Below are 19,516 nucleotides of genomic sequence, written 5' to 3' on the forward strand. Positions count from 1 at the left end.
TTTTCAACATTGAAGGGGGACAAGTAGATTTAAAAAGGTCTGAGGAAGATACTGTGATTTATCTATTTATGTGCAAGACAGTATAAAAGAAGAGCATGTGCTATATATTCCATCCCAAGGAGAGTGGAGATAGGGCAGTGTTAAACTGTTCCCAGATCACTTCCCAGAAGTTTTTTTGTCCAGAGGACTTGAGGGCTGCTTAGAAAGTGCAGGCAATTGGCCATTTTTAGAAAGTGCAATTGGCCAATGCAGGAGACATAAGAGACACAGGTTCAATTCCTGGGTCAGGAAGATCCCCTGGAGGAGAACACAGCAATCTACTTAAGTCAGTATTCTTGCTTGGAGGATTCCAAGGACAGAGGAGGCTGGTGGGCTGCAGTCCACAGGGTCAAAGGGATGGACATGACTGAAGCGACTTAGCATGCATGCAGTCGCACAATAGCCTACTGTATAGCACAGGGAACTCCACTCAATATTCTCTATGGACCTATATGGGAAAAGAATCTAAAAATAGAGTCAATATATGTACAACTGATTCACTTTGGTATACAACAGAAACTAACACTGTAAATCAACTATACTCCAATAAAAAAATTGATAAAAAACAAAAGGCTTGAACAGTTTTTCATTTGTTCTCAGCATAAAACACAAAGTCTGCCAGGGGCTCCTGCATGGTGTGGCCCCACGCTTTCTCAGGCCACTCTACTCCTACCTCCCTAAGTTCTGTTTGCACTTTGGAGCCCTTAACAGGTCAGTTCAGTCGCTCAGTCATGTCCGACTCTTTGCGACCCCACGAACTGCAGCACGCCAGGCCTCCCTGTCCATCACCAACTCCCGAAGCTTACCCAAACTCATGTCCATTGAGTCAGTGATGCCATCCAACCATCTCATCCTCTGTTGTCCCCTTCTCCTCCTGCCTTCAATCTTTCCCAACATCAGGGTCTTTTCAAATGAGTCAGTTCTTCACATCAGGTGGCCAAAATATCAGAGTTTCAGCTTCAACATCAGTCCTTCCAATTAACAGGTCAAGCCCTTTCCATTCTATCTCAGGGCTCTATCACAAGCTGTTCTCTGTGCCTGCAGACCCCCAACTCCACTGGAGATGCCTACCTTGGTCAGCCATTCAAACCTAGGCCATTTGTTTTCCTTCCCACACACTGTACCCACCTGGGGAAAGCAATGTAGTGTGGTGTTTTGAGGGGCTCTGCCTTCAAAATCAGAGGAGGCAATGGCACCCCACTCCAGTACTCTTGCCTGGAGAATCCCAGGGACGGGGGAGCCTGATGGGCTGCTGTCTATGGGGTCACACAGAGTCGGACACGACTGAAGCGACTTAGCAGCAGCAGCAGCAGCCTTCAAAATGCATTCAAATCCCAGATCCACCACTTGTTTGCTGCTCTGGACTTGTCTGGGTTTCCCCACCTATAATGTGGGGATGATTAAAAATATTTTGCGAATTAAATTTAACAAATGATAAACTCTTAGAATAGTAATATAAGTTATTTTATATACTCCAATTTTAATCCAGTTGATTGTTTGCCAAGTTTGGTACCTGTCACCTAGGAAAGGTTTACAGTGCCTCTTTGCCCCCCCCGCCCCGCCCCCACTCACCACCAACACCCTCCCCCGCCACCCCCACCCCCCACCCCAATTTACTTATTAAACACTGTGAATGAGTGAACAGAGAGCATGAAGAAAGGCTGGTCCTCCAGGTTTAGGAGGGACCATGGAGTGAGCTTGTTCAAGAAGACGTGGCTCTGGCCTCTAAGTTCAGTTTTGCAAGACACAAACAGAACAAGCGTAGCTACGGGAAGGGGAATTTCTGGGTTGGCCAGAGCCTTCTAAGGGCAGTCCAGAGGAAGACACTTGGCCGAGAGAACCAGATTTACGAGCACCAAGGCCTAGGAAGGCGGCAAGACTCCTAGAGCATCTGAGTAGAACGCTCTGCGTAGGTTTGCCTAGTCCTCCCGCCACAGAAAGACCTGCAGCATCCGGTCTAGCCAGAGACCGCATGGCCAGGCCCGCACCGCCCAGGTCCGGAGAATTCCCGGGATTGGCTGCCCGGACCGCCCCTACCCCCGACCGTCCCGCCCCGGATGCCCTGCTCGCGCCCCGCCCCGCCCCGCTTGCATTTTCTCGGCGCAGCACACGCGCCCCGGCCTCAGTCTTGCTGAATTGAGCGGTGAGTGTAGGTCGGTGTGGTGGGGAGGGCACCCGGCCGTTCTGCGGGCCGGGTGGGGCTGGGCTCGCCCCTCATCCCCTCGAGCTTTGCCCGCCCGGAGCTCCACTGCTCTCGGCGGCCAGAACGCAGGGGTAGAGCAGCCCTCGGCGGCCTGGGAGGGACGGGCGGCGGTGCCCGTCCCGGGGCCGCTCGAGGCACACTGCGCCGCGCCGAGTCGCCCGGAGGGTTCCAGGCTGGCCTACCCGGGCGCGGTAAGAAGCTTGCGCTTTGCTTCCCCAGGGTGCAGCCGCGGCTACTTTGTAGCGGGGTCGGGCCCCACCCAGACTGAGGCGGTTACAGCGGATCTTGAACCAACCGTGGGCCTGGGGAATTTATCTCCAGCTACTGCCGGCTGCAGCGGCCTGAGTACTAAGCGCAGGTATGACCCTTGAACGAGTCCTCGGGCCTAGAAAAAGAAGATAATGGCATGAGCCCGGGACTTCCCCCCGCTGTCCGGACCTCCCCGCCCCCTGCTCAATCGCAAATGGCATCTCAGCTAAAGATTACCCAAAACGCCCCGCCTGACTAAAGCTTCTCGTATCACTTCCGCAACCCACCCCCTCACCCAAATACGCAGCCTCCCTGATCCTTCACGCGCTCAGCCTGGTCGTCAGGCCGCTTGTCCCCTACTCCTTGCCTGAATAAAGGTAACCTGTCTTCGTTGAGGTCGTTTTCCTTTCTTTGCCTCCTCCCAAACTATTGCTTGGAGAAGGCAATGGCACCGCACTCCAGTACTCTTGCCTGGAAAATCCCATGGACGGAGGAGCCTGGAAGGCTGCAGTTCATGGGGTCACTACGAGTCAGATATGACTGAGCGACTTCACTTTCACTTTTCACTTTCGTGCATTGGAGAAGGAAATGGCAACCCACTCCAGTGTTCTTGCCTGGAGAATCCCAGGGACGGGGGAGCCTGGTGGGCTGCCGTCTATGGGGTCGCACAGAGTCGGACACGACTGAAGCGACTTAGCAGCAGCAGCAGCAGAACTATTGCTTTCATTTTTTTGGTGCTGAAACCCCGGAATGGGCGAGGCACTCGTGTCTCTCTCTCCTCTCTCTCTCACTCCCCTCCTCTCTCCTCTCTCTCTCTTTCCTCTCTCTCTGACGACCTCCGGAACAGGGAACTCCTGCCATTCGACGCCTCCACATCCAATATTCCACTCACTCCGGCCCCCTACATTAAGGTAAGATCCGGATAGTGTTCTAGAGGTACCCTAGTATACTGTCCTCTCTGGTCCCGGGGTCCCCTGGCCTAAGGCCACTCTGTAAGCGACAGTGGGGGCTGCTCCGCCTTGATAATGAGCTCTCTTCTCATAACTCCTATTGTGACTACGGGTGACAACCGAGACTCACAGAAGGAGCCTCTGCTTGCCTCCCAATCATGGGGTCTGGCCAATCTATCCCAAAAGATTCCCCTTGTCCTGCGTCCTCAAAAATCCCAAACTACTCTTACTGAACTCAAGGCGAGCTGCTTAGAGCAGCTCTGTATGCAGATCTGGCCTCAGTAGTAATTAGACAATCAAAACCACTGGCCTGAATTTGGCACATTTGACTTATACATTCTTCAAGATCTTACCAGCTTCTTAAAATGGAATGGCAAGTGGTCCGAGGCCCCATATGCCCAAGCCTTTTGGGCCTTTCGGAGCAGGCCCTCCCTATGCAAGTCCTGTTGCATGAGGTCCTTCTGTGCACCTTGCCTCCCAAACAAAAGGACCCTTCTGCTTTAACCAGCCGCGCACGACCTTCTGCACCCCCAGAGTTTGACCCTGCGGACGAGCCCCCTCCCTACCAGCCACACCATCAACCCCCTCCTTCCCCCTCACCGAACTCACCTAGTGACTCTGAAACCTCTCCTGAGCCTTTCTCAACCCCGTGACCCCAGTCCCTCCCCACTTCCCAACCCCCCTGCCACGCAATCACGTATCCAACACGTTTCTCCTGAGAGTGGCAGGACCAGAAGGCCCCACCCGAGTCCACGTGCCATTTTCATTGTCAGACATGAGCCAGATAGAAGAAAAGTTAGGATCATTTTCTGAAAACTCTACCAGGTACAGAAAAGAGTTCCTGAGGCTTACCCAGACCTATAACCTTCACATGGAGTGACATATTATATCCTAAATGCCACTCTCAATCCAGATGAAAAAGACCGTATCTGGCAAGCAGTGGGAGCTCATGCCAGTCACACAACCAAGACTGGGCCAGCCCAGCTGCTGATGAGGCGGTGCCTCAACTCGAACCTCACTGGACATACCAGCCCAGTGACCCAGGCATCAGGATACTCAACCATATGGTCACCTGCCTCCTAGAGGGCACGCAGAAAAATACTCACATCCATGTCAGTTAGGATTAATCACCCAAGGGGCGGGCGAAAATCCAGCCTTGTTCTTGATGCGCCTCACAGAGGCAGTCCAAAAGTATAACAACCTCCATATCAGTCTGCCCCTGACATTAGACGCAAACTTCAACAACTAGAGAAGGGCCCCAAGAGCTCCCCAAAGGGACCTTCTAGAAGTAGCTAGAGGTGTTCAATAATAGGAGGAGGCTAAAAGAGAAAAAGACTGAGAGAAAGGCTAAATATACCTTTTGGCAGCAGCAATTAAGGGAAGAGATCAGCCTAGCCCAAGTCATCCCAGACTGGGGCTCAAACCGCCCCCCTCCCCAACCCCCCTGGCCCGGACCCTGCAACCAGTTGGGACACTGGTCAAAAGGCATGCCCAAAGCCACCGACCCACACCAAGGCGTACCTGAACTGAGGCCAATGGGGACATTGGAAGGTGGACTGCCCCCAGGAACGCCCTGGCACCCCTGGGGAGGTCCCCAACTCTCCAAAACTCTAGCCCGACCCTGTGAGAGTTGGTCCAATGATGGAAACCAGGTTCCAGCCCCCACCCCCCGGCCTGTGTCCTGGACACAAGCTCAGAACTTAGGGTAGACGGGATAGTGGCTGGGAGAAAGGTCTCCTTCATAGTAGACACTGGAGCTGCCTTCTCTCGACCTCCTACTCTGGCCCAACCCAAAACTCAGAGCTCACAATCAAGGGGGTCTCTGGAGTCCCCCTGAGCCCAAGAATCAGCCTCCCATTATTCTGTCAATTTGGAAACTTGACCCTTGAACACTCATTTCTCATAATGCCTCAGTGCCCCATGGTGCTCCTAGGGAGAGATTTGTTATCCAAATTAGGGGTCTCTGTTACCATACCCCCTCTCAATGTGGTCTCTGTTCTACATGCACATGGCACCTGGACCATCCGTATCCCCTACTCCTGACCTTCCCTGGACCTACCCGCCATAGACTCCCGAGTCTGGGGTACTGGTCACCCATCCATAGCCAAACATACCCCAGTCCACATCACCCTTAACCTTAGCCCTTGCTATAGGCCTAACAACTGTCTCCTCTAGACTGGTCACCTGTCCTCCGTCTCTTCATCAGTGCCGCCTACGCTGTCAGCTGTGTTTTACTCCTAGGATTCTATTTCCTTCACGTTGTCTAACTACCAGACCCATGACTCCCCTGTTCCTTATCCTTGCTACGCTATCCGGCCTTCTGGCTAGTTCCTGCCCCTGCGATGAAATTCATTCCTATGTCGATTCCTTATGTTTTAACACGGCCCCTAAACCATGCACTATGAACATCGGGGCGGGAAAGTCCAAATCCCTACTCACTGTTAAAGTACAGAAGACAGGGAGTGCTGTGAGCAACTGCTATAAGCCAAATGGAAAAGACATATGTCTCTATCCCACTACCTGCTGGGAGTACTCAGACGGGGGAGGGCCACAAGATCAACAGCGTAAAAAGAACCAAGAACAGGTTATAAGAAACCTAATCTCCCAGTTACAGGCAACCCCTGAGTCCTATAGACGCCCAGACCACCTTTCCCAATTACAGCCCCTCCTAAATCCTCCCTCTGACAACTGACACCTTATCCTCCTTAACTCATTCCAGTTCTTCCAGAACACACACTACACATCCCAGTGCTGGATATGCATGTCGCTATCTCTATCACTACACATAGCAATCCCTTTACCCTCCACTTGGTTGTCACAGGGCAACTGTACCTCCCCTCCCCAACAAAACACTACACAACTCATTGGGCCAGTCTCTGACAATATCCTTTCAGCCCCTTCAAACCTAACCTGTGTCAACTGCTCTAGTCCCAACTACACCAGGCTCACAAACTCCACTCTCTTCTGTTCCACTTGGGTTCTCTAGGACAGCACAAGTAATTGCACCAGCCCGGGAATCTTCATTCTCTGAGGGACCTACGCCTACTCATGTCTTCCCCCCAACCCCCTGGACCTTGCATCTTGGTCTTTCTGACCCCAGGTCTTACCATCCTAGAAGATAAAGAGATAGAACAAGTAGCCGATCCCCAGGTGAAACATTCCCACAGGAAAAAAACAGGCTGTCATGGCCCCCCTCCTGATTGGGATGGCAAAGCGGCAGCTCTGGGCACTGGGATTGGGGGCATCTCGACCTCAGCCCATTTCTACTACAAACTGTCCCAGGAACTTAAGGAGAATATGGAACAGGTGGTGGAGTCCTTTGTTGCAGTCCAAAGGCAAATTAACTCATTGGCTTCTGTAGCCCTACAAAATAGACGAGCCCTGGACCTTCTCACCACAGAAAAGGGATGAACCTGCCTTTTCCTGGGAGAAGACTACTGCTCTTTTGTTAACGAAACAGGCATAGTCCAGGGTAGGGTCAGAGAACTTAGAGACAGAATCAAAGGCCACAAAAAAGAGTTACAAAAGCTTTCCACTCCTGAAGCCTGTTCCAACTGGCCCGCCCTTGGTTGCTCCCTTTCTTGGAACCATTAGTACTTATTATCTTACTCCTCTTATTTGGCCCCTGTTTCTTCAGTCTCTTTCAAAGATTTCTCCAAGACCGGATTCGGGCCATCTCTTCTCAAGACCAAGTCAAAGACCATTCTTCTTGAGAGCCTCACCTTAACTTCGGAAAAAGGAAACCCTGGGCCCTAGAAAGATCCTCTGTTCCAGACCCCAAAACCATCGCCCCTGTCCAGGAGGAAGTAGCCAGAGAGATACGGCACCCTTTTCCCATCCTTTTATGACTTCAGGGTCTGTAATGAAGGAGTCCTCAGGCCTAGAAAAAGAAGATAACTACCTCAAGGGCCCTTGCTGGACCACCTGACTTCAGGGAAAATAAAACTGAACTTTGCCCCACTCCAATACTCCAGGCAGATTGCATCAGCTTGGAACTTTCCGCCCCCTGCTCAACTGCAAATGCCATCTCAGGTAAAGATTACCCAAAATGCCCCGCCTATTCCTTACAACCCTGTCCTTGAGTGAAAGTAAGATGACCCAGGCCCGAGCTTGTGGCTAACGGTGACTGGAGAGTTCCCAAGCTCCATGCAAAGGCTTGGATCAGGCTCTTCCTTAATGTTAAAAGAAATGGATGTTTACTGGCTTCACCCAGCAGACCAGCTGCTTCTAGTGGGTTTTCGGACTCGGCTAAAGAAACTGCTGATGTCCACGATATTATCAAGAGGAGTGCAGGAAATGGTAGAGAACCCTGTGAGAAACCCAGATCGCCCTTTCCAGTGCCCTTTTAAGGCTGACGCAGTGCCTTAAGAGGCTAACACAGGAGGGTAAAGAAAGTCTCCATAAAACCCAGAGAAGAGATTTTAGAACTCCTCTCTGGATCCTGTCTGGAGTCACAACTGAACCAGAAGATTTTAAGTCTTAGCACTTACTGGTATGTGTATAGTTAATACCAAGGTCATTAAATTTAAACTTGACCTTCGGTTTGACAATACTTTCAGGCCTGATTTTTACATTCCTCTGCGGGTCCCATCTAGTGTATTCAAAAATACAAGGCAGTTTGGGTACTTTGGTCGCTTTTGATGGTGGAAAAATATCTAGATGATGGAACACATGTGCAAATTTTCTATTCAAAAAGGTAATTTTAAAACATTTATTTTTTTTAGGTTGAAAACTACAGGTACAAGCCATTGAAGCCAGGATGCTGTCTGATGCTGGTATTTTAACTGACCTACACCAACTATATCGCTGTGCAGTGTACAACAGTGAGTCTAATGAGGCCAGCTATTCTCACATAACTTGTAGCAGCTATGGATCTGCACTGGCATAGGAGTTGGGTCAGTGGGATAATGCTGGTGGTTTAATTCTCCCAGCTTTATGAAGTGGGTAGTGTAAAATTATAGATGAAGCAATATTTCAGGTAGTGAATTAATATTCCATCACATATGCATAGCCCTAAACAAGGAACCTCATATGTACCTTTCTGGCTATGTAAACTATGGAAAGTCATGTATCTGTCTTGGGATTTAGTGTCCTTGTGTAACAGTAGAAGTATTCAAATAGAGATTAGGCCATTTGGGGAGGGAGTTAGGATTAGAGACTTACTCAGAATATATGTTGAAATTTGGCACAAAGGACCATTCTTCAGCATGTTAAATGCTGCTGATGAATGTAGCACAGTGAGCTGTAAGAAGGAATTTAAAGGACACAATGATGCTAGATTGTTAGAATTCTGAAAGTATTGGAGGTGATGGGACAGTTTTCATATAGGAAGAAATGTCAGTGTAGCAAAATTAACAGCCCAGTAGGAGCTAGGAATTCTTCCTGTTGATCAGCACTGAATGTTTGCAAATACCTCATTTTCCAGAAATCTTAAATCTTAAGCCTAGGATTCACTCTTAATGCTTATTTCAAAACATTGTTTTAGCCTCTGTGTAAACTTCATTTTTTTAATATTCCAAATTCTGTAAAATCTAGCCTCCTAATATAGGAAATTCAACAAATATGTTGTAAAAGAATAATTGCTAGACAAGGGCAATAGGAAAGGCGTGTGTATGCACTCTGAGTGGAGGACATAATTTCAGATAGAGCTGGCTGAGACTAACTACAGAAGACCTGAAAGGGCTGCAGAGGGTAATGTGGTTGTTACAGTCAACCTTTGAGTAACGTGGATTTGAACTTCATGGGTCCCCTTATTCACAGGTATTTTCAGTAGAAGATACTACATGGTTGAATTTGTGGATGTGGAGGGCCATCTATAAATTATTCAGATTAACTCCTGTATTATACAAAGGTCAACTGTACATATTTGGATGAAGAGGATTTCAGGTAGAGGGAAAGCAAGTGCAAAGGCCCTGGGGAGGGATATGTTTAAAGGTTTGTGGGGAAAGCAAGGTGAAGCTGCAGAGAAGTGGCCTTAAGTTTGTGTGCAGGGCTAGGGTGGATATTTGAGACCATTCTAAGATGGCAGCTTGCTTTCTGGCCTGTCAGACCTCGGAATGCGATCACTTAACATACAATGCCCCCTGCCATCCATATACTTTCCCACGTTTCTATTAAGTGCTATCTTCCCTCCCCGGTGCTCTTATTCTGGAGTTCTATAGCACCTTGTAATGCCCTTACACTTGGAAGCACATTTTGTGGTTTCTTGTGAGCTTGCCTACCTGCCCCTGCCAATAAAATCCATCTTGGTATCTACCATATTCCTGGGGTCTGACCAAATACCTGGCATATTATAAGTTCTCAAATACTTAGTCCTAAAACCATGGTGACTATAGTACAAAGAGCAGTATTATTTATAATACTATTGTTAGTTGTGTTGAATTGTCTTATAAATCACACTGAAGTGGCTTACTTAGGATTGGAGCCTAGTTAATAAGAGCCTAGATTCAAATCCCCATCCTAAATGATCTCTGACCAGTTCTTAACTTCAATTTCTTTATCTTTGGTGGTGGCTTAGTCGCTATGTTGAGTCTAACTCTTAAGTTGATGATAGTTACTGGGGTTTATACACAGTACATCTAACTCCCTGGTGAGTAGTAGGCACTTAGTAGTGCTATAGGATCATTTTGATAATACTGTATGGTCACTGTAATTTAGATCAGAATGAAAATACTGATACTTGATATTTATATGGTACTAAGATCCTGGCTTTAATGTTCATTAAAAAAAAATAATAGAGTACCTGCTATGGGCCAAGACCTATTCTGGGTATTGTGAACAAAGCAGATCAGAGTATGTAATTGCAACTGGTCTTTGACGAAGGCCTCTGGTGTAAAGGCCTGTGACTAGCATTTTGGTGGAGACAGTATTTGGTAGACTAAAGGCCTAGATGAAAGTCTGAGGGTGCTAGCAAAGTTTCCAAGGGTAACCACTGGTTGCACAAGAAGCTTCACTCCACCGAGCCCTGCTGGTGGTTCTCTGTCCCTTGAGGAGTCACTTGGGCTGGGCAGACAGGTGGAAACCTTGGTTCTGCCACAGATTTCCCCCTCTCCCAGGAAGCAACTGCAACCGGTACAGTCCTGTTCATACGTTGGTTTTCCAAAAATTTTTTAAATAACCAGGAATGTGTTATTTAAAATTATACAGTCCATGGGGTTACAGTCCATGCAGGCTACCGTCCATGGGCTTGCAAAGAGTCAGACACAACTGAGTGACTAAGCACAACACACAGGTTGCAACAAATACTGATACCGAATAATGGCAGCTTCATGCTAGAGATTGGTAAGTAGATGGGCAGACCCAAGTTTCTGAATAAAAAACTTACTGAATTTCAGTATTCTTGTGGGGCTATCACAGTCAATAAATAAAACATTATTGAAAAGATTGTGTGTTGTTTACATGTTGCCATTCACAGTAATGCCTTTTGAATCTCATTCCTTTCAAAGAAGTTAGGATCAAAACTCACTGTAGCAAATTGTAGACCTGAATAGAGTGAAAGTATAAAAAACTCCCCACCATTCCTTTCTTGCTGACAGATGTGAATACCTATTGTTAATGCTTGCCACAGCAAAAAGGTTTCATTATTACAAGTCTGAATATTTCTGCCTAAAAGTGGCCACTCTTCTTTTGAGATATTCCCATTATCTCTGGCTTCCCTGGTTCCCTGGGGGCTCAGAAGGTAAAAGATCCATCTGCAATGCAGGAGATGTCAGTTAGATCCCTGGGTTGGGAAGATCTGGAGGAGGGCTTGGCAACCCACTCCAGTATTGCCTAGAGAATCCCCAAGGACAGGAGCCAGGCAGGCTACAGTCCATGGGGCAGCACAGAGTTGAACGCGACCGAAGCAACTTGGGATTCCCTAAACATGCACCCAAGTGGCAGGTTCTGGTGCAGCCCTATTTTGGTTAGACTTCTACAGGATCATTGCCCACAAGAGAGTTTGCTAGGAACTTCCCTCAGGTGCACGCTTCCTTTCAGAATGAGTCTATTAATTTAGCTTCTTACTCATTTTTTTTCTTAGTTAATTGGCTTTCAGCAAAATGCCTGACCCTCAACTGTTCATGTGTAATATGGGTAACTGCAATATGCTTGCATCGTCCTGGGTGTCATCTCCGCCTTCAAGCCTTTTATGCTAGTCAGAGGCTTGCTCTTGACAGTACTTCTTCACCATAAATTATATTTTAACATTTCAAGGGTCTCGCAGATTTACACTTAGCTTTATACAAAGCTTAATACGAAATTTTTGCTCTAAATAATGATCACTCGTTTTTATGGTTGAAAAACAAATTGTCATCTACTCACAAAATTAGCTGGCAACCTAGAAAGCAGTGTGGTCAGCTGAAACGTGTTGTATTAATAGGCCAAATACATAAAAAGAGAATGGGTGCTGTTGTCTACAGTCTGCTTTCAGTTCTTTTGAGTGTATACCAGGAGGCCGAACTTCAACATTTGCTATTTTCTACCACTTTCCACAACAGTACGTGAATATTCAGGTATGTACAGGGCTCAGTATTCGAGATCCCCATTTACCTTTTACCCCCTTCTTGGCCGTGCTTTTTCTGCAGTGAAAACAGACCCAGCCACAAGACTTTTAGTATTAAGTGTAAAATACTTGAAGATAACTGTGTTGTTTGCCAAGTGCAAGAATTCAATACATATTGACACTCCCCATTACTGGAGGAATCTTGCATTACTGCAGGTGTTTCCATTAGAAACGACCTTCAAAATGTAGATGTGACTTTACCCTCACTTAACTATCTGTACAGCAGCCGAAACTAGCCGAGCTAGAAACAGGCTAGAACAAGAACCGACCATTTAAGCGAGGCGGTTCATTCCTCTAAGTATTCTATCTCACTGTCCTGCGAGCACTCAAGCGCGGTAACCAGAGAGCCACAAACTCTTCCACTATTTTGAATGCAAATATCCCTTCCGAGGCCGCAAACCGTTCAGTAGACGGAGTGAGCGTCAGTGCCCTGCAGGGCCCAATCAGGTCGCGCTTTACTACCTTGGGTTCCTCCCGCCAAGCGGCAGCAGAGCCGCGCCGACAGCGAATCTCCACCCCGAGGAGGGGAGGTAGGGAACCGCGAGTGAAAACCCAAGACCCGGCGGCTAAGCGACCCCACGGCCCGGGCCCAGCCTCACCTCCGCCTCGGGCACCACGGGTCCGGGGTTCGAGACAGGCAGCTCTCTGCCTGCGGCTCGTCAAACTCCCTGACCACGCCTACTGCCCTTCAAATCCCCGCGGCTCGGGGTAGCGAGCGAATGGACGCTACCAAGGGCCGAGGCATCCGAGTAGGCAAAGACACCGCACCCTCCACCCACCGGCAATGAGACCAAGTGTTCCAAACCCGGTGGAAGACCTGCGCCCTCGCGAGAGTTCTGACACACTCCTACAGGCCGCGAGAACCCTGGGGGACGCAGCCTGCCAATCAACACATGGAGGCGGTTCCGCGCGCACCCAATGGGCTAAGCACGGAAAAGTTCGCGTCCCATTGGCATGTTTTCCGGAGCCAACTTCGTCTTCTCCGTCTGAACCCTCGTCCCACTCTCCGGCACTGCTTCTCAGCTGAGGAGGTGGGGAGCAGGATACGAAACGCCTACGCTTGCCCCCAGTTCCTAGTGCGAGAGCTTGGGCTGTCCGAGTAGAATCCCACCTCTTCACCCGTGGCATTTTAGAATCATTTCTTGCCCAGATTTCTAGCATGTCTTGTCTCGTTCCTAACCTCAGTTTTCTAAACTGTGTCCCCAAACTGACCTTGTCCTGGGCAGGGAGCTGTTTTTTACCCGTGCTTGGGAGAAAACAGGCTTCCATAGACCTTGCCAAATTAAGGTATTTCTTTAAAAGCTTTCTGATCTCCAAACCTACGTCTTGCTCTGCATAGCATGCACTGAGAATTAAATTTTTTTTTAACAATCGTTAACCACCAACCCCTGCCCCGCGTGCCTTAATTCATTAAATCATCAAAATAATCATCAATGAAGTAGGTACTGTCAATGGTTTTTCAAGTGAAGAAACCAGAAGCACAGAGAACTTTAGTCACCTGCCCAAGTTCTGTGTTTGCTCTGCAAATATGGACTATACTCTGTCCTTTTCATCCCTGTCTCTCTTATTTTAATCCGGGACTTCCTAATTGCTGGATTACCTCTACAAATAACTTAACTCCTCTCCTTGCCATCCTCTACAAATCCAAGGATTAATCTTCCTAAGGCAAATCTGATCGTCTCTCTCAAATCCTTCTCAGGTCTCAGAAATCTCAAATCCTTCTGTGGTTCCTTATTGCCACTCTCTGGCACACAGTGCTATTTATTGAAATATTCTTATCTGCAGTTAAGTACACAAGCCATGTTGGGTGTATAACCAGAAACGGAACTGTTGGATCAGAGTTGTGCCATGTTCAAATTTAGTAGACATTTTAAAGCAGTTTTCCAGAGTGTTTGCACAAATTTACACCCTGATGAACAACATATGAGAGTTCCAGTCATTCCACGTATTTGTCAGTGCTAAGTATGTCCCATCTTTTTTCATTTTGGCCATTTTGGTGGGTGATGATTATGTTTTCTGTGATTTTAATTTTCATCTACCTGATTAATGAAGTACATCATGAGAAACGCTGGGCTGGAGGAAGCACAAGCTGGAATCAAGATTGCTGGGAGAAATATCAATAACCTCAAATATGCAGATGACACCACTCTTATGGCAGAAAGTGAAGAACTAAAGAGCCTCTTGATGAAAGTGAAAGAGGAAAGTGAAAAAGTTGTCTTAAAGCTAAACATTCAGAAAATTAAGATCATGGCATCCAGTCCCATCACTTCATGGCAAATAGATAGGGAAACAGTGGAAACAGTAGCTGACTTTATATTTTGGGGCTCCCAAATCACTGCAGATGGTGATTACAGCCATGAAATTAAAAGACACTCCTTGGAAGGAAAGTTATGACCAACCTAGACAGCATATTAAAAAGCAGAGACATTACTTTGTCAACAAAGGTCTGTCTAGTCAAGGCTATGGTTTTTCCAGTAGTCATGTATGGATGTGAGAGTTGGACTATAAAGAAAGCTGAGCGCCAAAGAATTGATGCTTTTGAACTGTGGTGTTGGAGAAGACTCTTGAGAGTCCCTTGGACTGCAAGGAGATCCAGCCAGTCCATCCTAAAGGAGAGCAATCCTGGGTGTTCATTGGAAGGACAGATGTTGAAGCTGAAATTCCAGTACTTTGGCCACCTGATGCGAAGAGCTGACTCATTTGAAAAAACCCTGATTCTGGGGAAGATTGAGAGCAGGAGGAGAAGGGGATGACAGAGGATGAGATGGTTGGATGGCATCACCGACTTAATGGACATGGGTTTGGGTAGACTCTGGAGCTGGTGATGGACAGGAAGGCCTGGCGTGCTGTGGTTCATGGGGTCACAAAGAGTCGGACATGAACTGGACTGGACTGGACTGAACTGGAACTGGATTAATGAAGTTGAGCACTTTGTCATATGGTTATTGGTTATTTAGAAATAACTTTATGAAGTTTCTGTTAAATTTTTTGCCCATTTTCCTGAGTTTTTTTTCCCCCTAATTCTTGATTATAAAAATGTTCAAATAGCAAAGTTTAAGGAACTTTACAGTAAACACAAGTAAACCTGCCACACAGATTCTGTTGTTGTTCAATTGCTAAGTCATGTCCAACTTGTTGGGACCCCATGGACTGCAGCATCCCAGGCTTCCCTGTCCTTCACTATCTTCTGGCGTTTGCTCAAACTCATGTCTGTCGAGTCGGTGATACCATCCAACCATCTCATCCTCTGTCACCCACTCCTCCTCCTGCCTTCAATCCTTCCCCACATCAGGGTCTTTTCCAATGAGTTGGCTCTTTGCATCAAGTGACTAAGGGCTTCCCTGGTGGCTCAGATGATAAAGAATCTGGCTGCAATGCAGGAGAACTGGTTTTGATCCCTGGGTTGGGAAGATCCCCAGGAGGAGGGCATGGCAACTCACTCCAGTATTCTTTCCTGGAGAATCCCCATGGACAGAGGAGCCTGGTGAGCACCAGTCCATGGGGTCACAAAGAGTTGGACACAACTGAGTGACTAAGTACAGCATAGCACACATAAAGTGACCAAAGTATTGGAGCTTCAGCTTCAGCATCAGTCCTTGCAGTGAATATTCAGAGTTGATTTCCTTTAGGATTGACTGCTTTGATCTCCCTTTTTTTTATAGAACTTGTTTTATTATATTTCTATCCTTCCCTTTATCCATCTTCATGTTGTTGCATTTCAAAATTGATTGCAGATAGCAATATGTGTTTTCTAACTTCAGCATATATATAATTCAGTATTTAAGGTTTCTTCTTTTGATATAAAAGTTAAATGCACAAATCTTCAGTGTAGATTGGCTGAGTTTTGAGCAAAGGAGTTTCAAGTTCAATGCCACCTTCCAGTCAATCTCCATTTCCACTTTCCTGATGGAAACCATAGTTCTGATTTATTTTTTCCCTACAGTGGATTAGCTTTACCTGCTTCAGAATTTCATATAACTAGAATCATACATATCTGCTATTTTGTGACTTCTTTCACTCAGCCTACTGTACTTTAGATTCCTTCATGTCATTGCATGTGTCAATAATTCATTTCTTTTTATTGCTGAGTAGAATTCCATTGGGTAAATATACTAGTTTATCCATAGTAAGAGGACTTTTAAAATATGCCTCCTTTGTCAAGTGTATGTGTTTCAAATATCTCTTTCAATTCTGAGTTCCTTCTCATTCTTCTAGCGATGCCCGTTGAGAGGGAGAGTTCTTATTATTTATTTATTGGCTGGGCTGGGGTCTTCATTGCTATATGGGCTTTTTCTCTAGTTGCAGTGAGGGGGTCTTGTCTGTAGTTATGGTCCATGGGTTTCTCATTGCTGCATCTTTTCTTGTTGCAGAGCACAGGCTCTAGGCATGAGGGTTTCAGTAGTTGTGACTTCTGGGCTCTAGAGCACAGGCTCAGTAGTAGCGGCACATGGGTTTAGTTGCTCCCCGGTTTGTGGGGTCTTCCTGGACCAGGGACTGAACCCGTGTCCCCTGTGTTGGCAGGCAGATTCTTTACAACAGAGACACCAGCAAAGCCCACGTTCTTAGTTTTAATACTCCAATGTATCAATTTTTGATGGTGACTGGTTTTAAGAAATCTCTGCCTACTCCAGGTTATGAAGATTCCTTCTCTATTTTCCTCCAAAAGTTTTACTGTTTTAATTTGCCCATTTAGAATAGTAATCCATTTTGAACTGATTGTTGTGAGTGATCGGATATAAAGGTAGATGCAGACATCTGTTTTTCTATATGGCTAGCCAGTGAATCCAGCATGGTTATTTAATTGATCACTTGCCCAGACTTGCCGTAGTCACAAACCAGGTGACCACATACATGTAGGCCTATTTCCCACTCTGGCCTATTTAATAGGTTGATTTTGTCTATCTTTGCACCAATACCACATAGTCTTCATTACTATAGCTTTATAATTAGCCTTGATAGTGCACCAGTGAACTGATTTTTTAAATTTAATTTAAATAGCCATGGGGCTAGTGGCTACCATATTGGTAGAGCAGATATAGAAAGTCCTCATAGGAAGTGCTGTTGACAGCAGTGCTTTAGAAGACATCTAGAGGCCAACACCAGATACTTCATTTCACAGCCACAGGCCACCTTGAGTTTATGGCTGGGCTTCTCTGCAAAAATATCTGTGTAGTATCTTGTTAAAAAGAAATTAAAAATGCAGCTTCCCAAAGATAGGTAAGACATCCAGCTGTTTTGACCTTGTACTTTTAGCAATGAAAATATTATTTCAGGCTTGGGAAAGTTTAATGTTTTAGGAGACATTTCCTGTGATCAGACACCATAAAATATGTAGCCCCAAATCATAGGGAAGGTTTGCTGCTATAGTGCCATCGCCTGTAGTTTACTGTCTGCTCTCATCCAAGGTCACACACTTCTCTGTCAGAGGGCTTTCCTGGGCTGTTACTAGCTGTGTCTGAGAGTTTGCCCTCAGACTTGTAATCAAAGGTCTGAGTCAAATCTGGCTCCTAAGTGTAAGGGATTCCTTAAACCATACTGTCCTGTTTATTCCATGGTATCATTGGAGTCTTTTGACTTTTAAATGATACATATGTACTTATTATGTCCTTCCAGTGTTACTTTTTATGTTACATGTATTTATTTCTCCCCACAATGCTTGATTGCATTTGATGACTGTTTCTTTTCCAATGTCTTGTGTCTTATAGTTACTGTGATGCTGTTTGAATTATCATCAATTTCCACACATGAGGATAGCAGAGGGCTTACTCTGTGAGATGCCCTGTGCTGGCCCCTAGGATAAACTCTGACAAATAACCAATAATAGTTACCATTGAGCATCTAGTAAATACTATACCCCAAGCACTTGCATTTATTATTTTTAATCCTAACAACATTGTAAGATATATACTGTTACTACTTTTTTTTTTCTTCAGATGGCTTATCAGTGCTGGAGCTGAGATTAAAGCTGTGAATCCCACCACCGCCACCTCTATGAGAGTTATCAGACTTAAAAGGTACTTTGTTTCCTCTTGAGGAACCTATGGTCTCATAGTGGAGGCAAACTCACAATAACCACAACCCCCCAGCAGAAAAGATATTACAAAAAGAAAAGGGGGTGAAAGCACAGAAGAAATGGCAGTTGGCCATGAGTCCTGCCAGCAGGTCTGTAGCACGCCACAGTTGAAACTAGTCTGTGGGAAATGAGTCAGATGTCCTTAGCAGCTTGGTCTTGTAGATGACTCCTGATCCTTTCTCCTTCTTTTGGAATGATCCGAGGAGAAGGAACAGGTTTCCCTGTTCTCTTCTCAATCCTCAGCCAGGCTTATCTCTGATCTCACTTCTGAAGAGGAGACATTGCTAACAAGTGGTCAGTACCCTCTTTAAAGAATGACTCTCCAATGACTCTCACCTCAAAACCAGAATCTGTTCGTGCTAGGCTGCTTTGAGAAACCCTCCAGAGTAAGGATGGGCCCTTTAAGAAGACCTTGAATGTGGCTGTGATGCTTGCATCTCTAGCTGCCATCTTTGACCATCTCCTAGATGTGATGGGTTGGATTGTGTCTCCCCTAAATTCATGTGTCCAAGTCCTACCCCTCCCCCTTAGACATGACTTTATTTGAAATGTGATATTGTAGGATCATTGCAGATGTAATTAGATAAGAAGGTCGTATTAAAGTAGACAGCACCTAATCCAGTATGACTGGTGTCCTTATGAAAAGGAGAGACATGGGCACAGAAACACACTCTCAGGAAGAATGCTATATGAATAGAGAGATGAAGGAAGAGATGACTCTACAAGCCAAGGAATGCCCAAGGTTCCCAGGAAACCACCAGAAACCAGGAGATAGACCTGGACCAGATTCATCCCTCCAGCCTCTAGAAAGCTCCTTCTCAGATGTCCAACCTCCAGAACTGGGAGACGCTGCTCTTCTGTTCTTTAAGCCACCCAGTTTGTGGTCCTTTGTTATGGCAGCCCTTGGAAGCTAACATACTAAAGATGGCAGAGAAATGAGTTAGGAGGAATCTGAGCCCCTGAAAACTGTATGGAGCACAACTTCTACATCAGCTTTGGTCCTGATGAACATCTGCCTTGTTCAAGGTCCTGTGTACTGTGGCCCTGCTTCTGGCACAGAACTCCTAAAACTCTTGATGAGTACAATAAAAAGTGTCTTTTGTTATGCTAATGACATGACTTTTGGAAAGTACAGGATAGGGGCCGGTTGCCAGAGGACCCAACCCTGTGGTTTGAGGATTGGAAGTTTTAGTCCCTCCTGTCTTCCCCCTACCCCACACCAGGGAAGAAAGGAGGCTGGAGGCTGACTCAGTCACTAATAGCCACTGATTTAATCAGTCACACCTTAGTGAGGAGCCTCTACAAAACACCAAAAAAGACAGGGTTCAAAGAACTCTGGGTTGGTGAACCCATGGAGATTCTGGGAGAATGGTACCCTCAAAGTGGGCATGTAAACTCTGCTCCCCTTTTTAATGTTGCCCTCTGCATCTCTTCCATCTGGCTGTTCCTGAGTTATGCCT

General features: G+C 46.4%; 1 protein-coding gene, 1 long non-coding RNA gene and 1 other non-coding gene across 5 annotated transcripts in view; 2 read left to right on the forward strand and 1 right to left on the reverse strand.

The window, feature by feature from the left end:
* Window positions 1-19,516, reverse strand: part of USP46 (ubiquitin specific peptidase 46) — a 172,885-nt gene that overhangs the window by 92,902 nt on the left and 60,467 nt on the right. The window lies entirely within an intron of this gene.
* Window positions 2,058-10,824, forward strand: LOC129657856 (uncharacterized). Its single transcript, XR_008717133.1, has 4 exons — window positions 2,058-2,182; window positions 2,462-2,600; window positions 7,079-7,473; window positions 8,166-10,824. It is a non-coding gene; the product is annotated as an uncharacterized LOC129657856 (long non-coding RNA).
* On the forward strand, window positions 7,779-7,900 carry LOC129658217 (small nucleolar RNA SNORA26). The gene has a single exon (XR_008717317.1). It is a non-coding gene; the product is annotated as a small nucleolar RNA SNORA26 (small nucleolar RNA).

Source organism: Bubalus kerabau, chromosome 7 (assembly GCF_029407905.1).
Source record: "Bubalus kerabau isolate K-KA32 ecotype Philippines breed swamp buffalo chromosome 7, PCC_UOA_SB_1v2, whole genome shotgun sequence".
NCBI classification, from domain to species: Eukaryota; Metazoa; Chordata; class Mammalia; order Artiodactyla; family Bovidae; genus Bubalus; species Bubalus kerabau.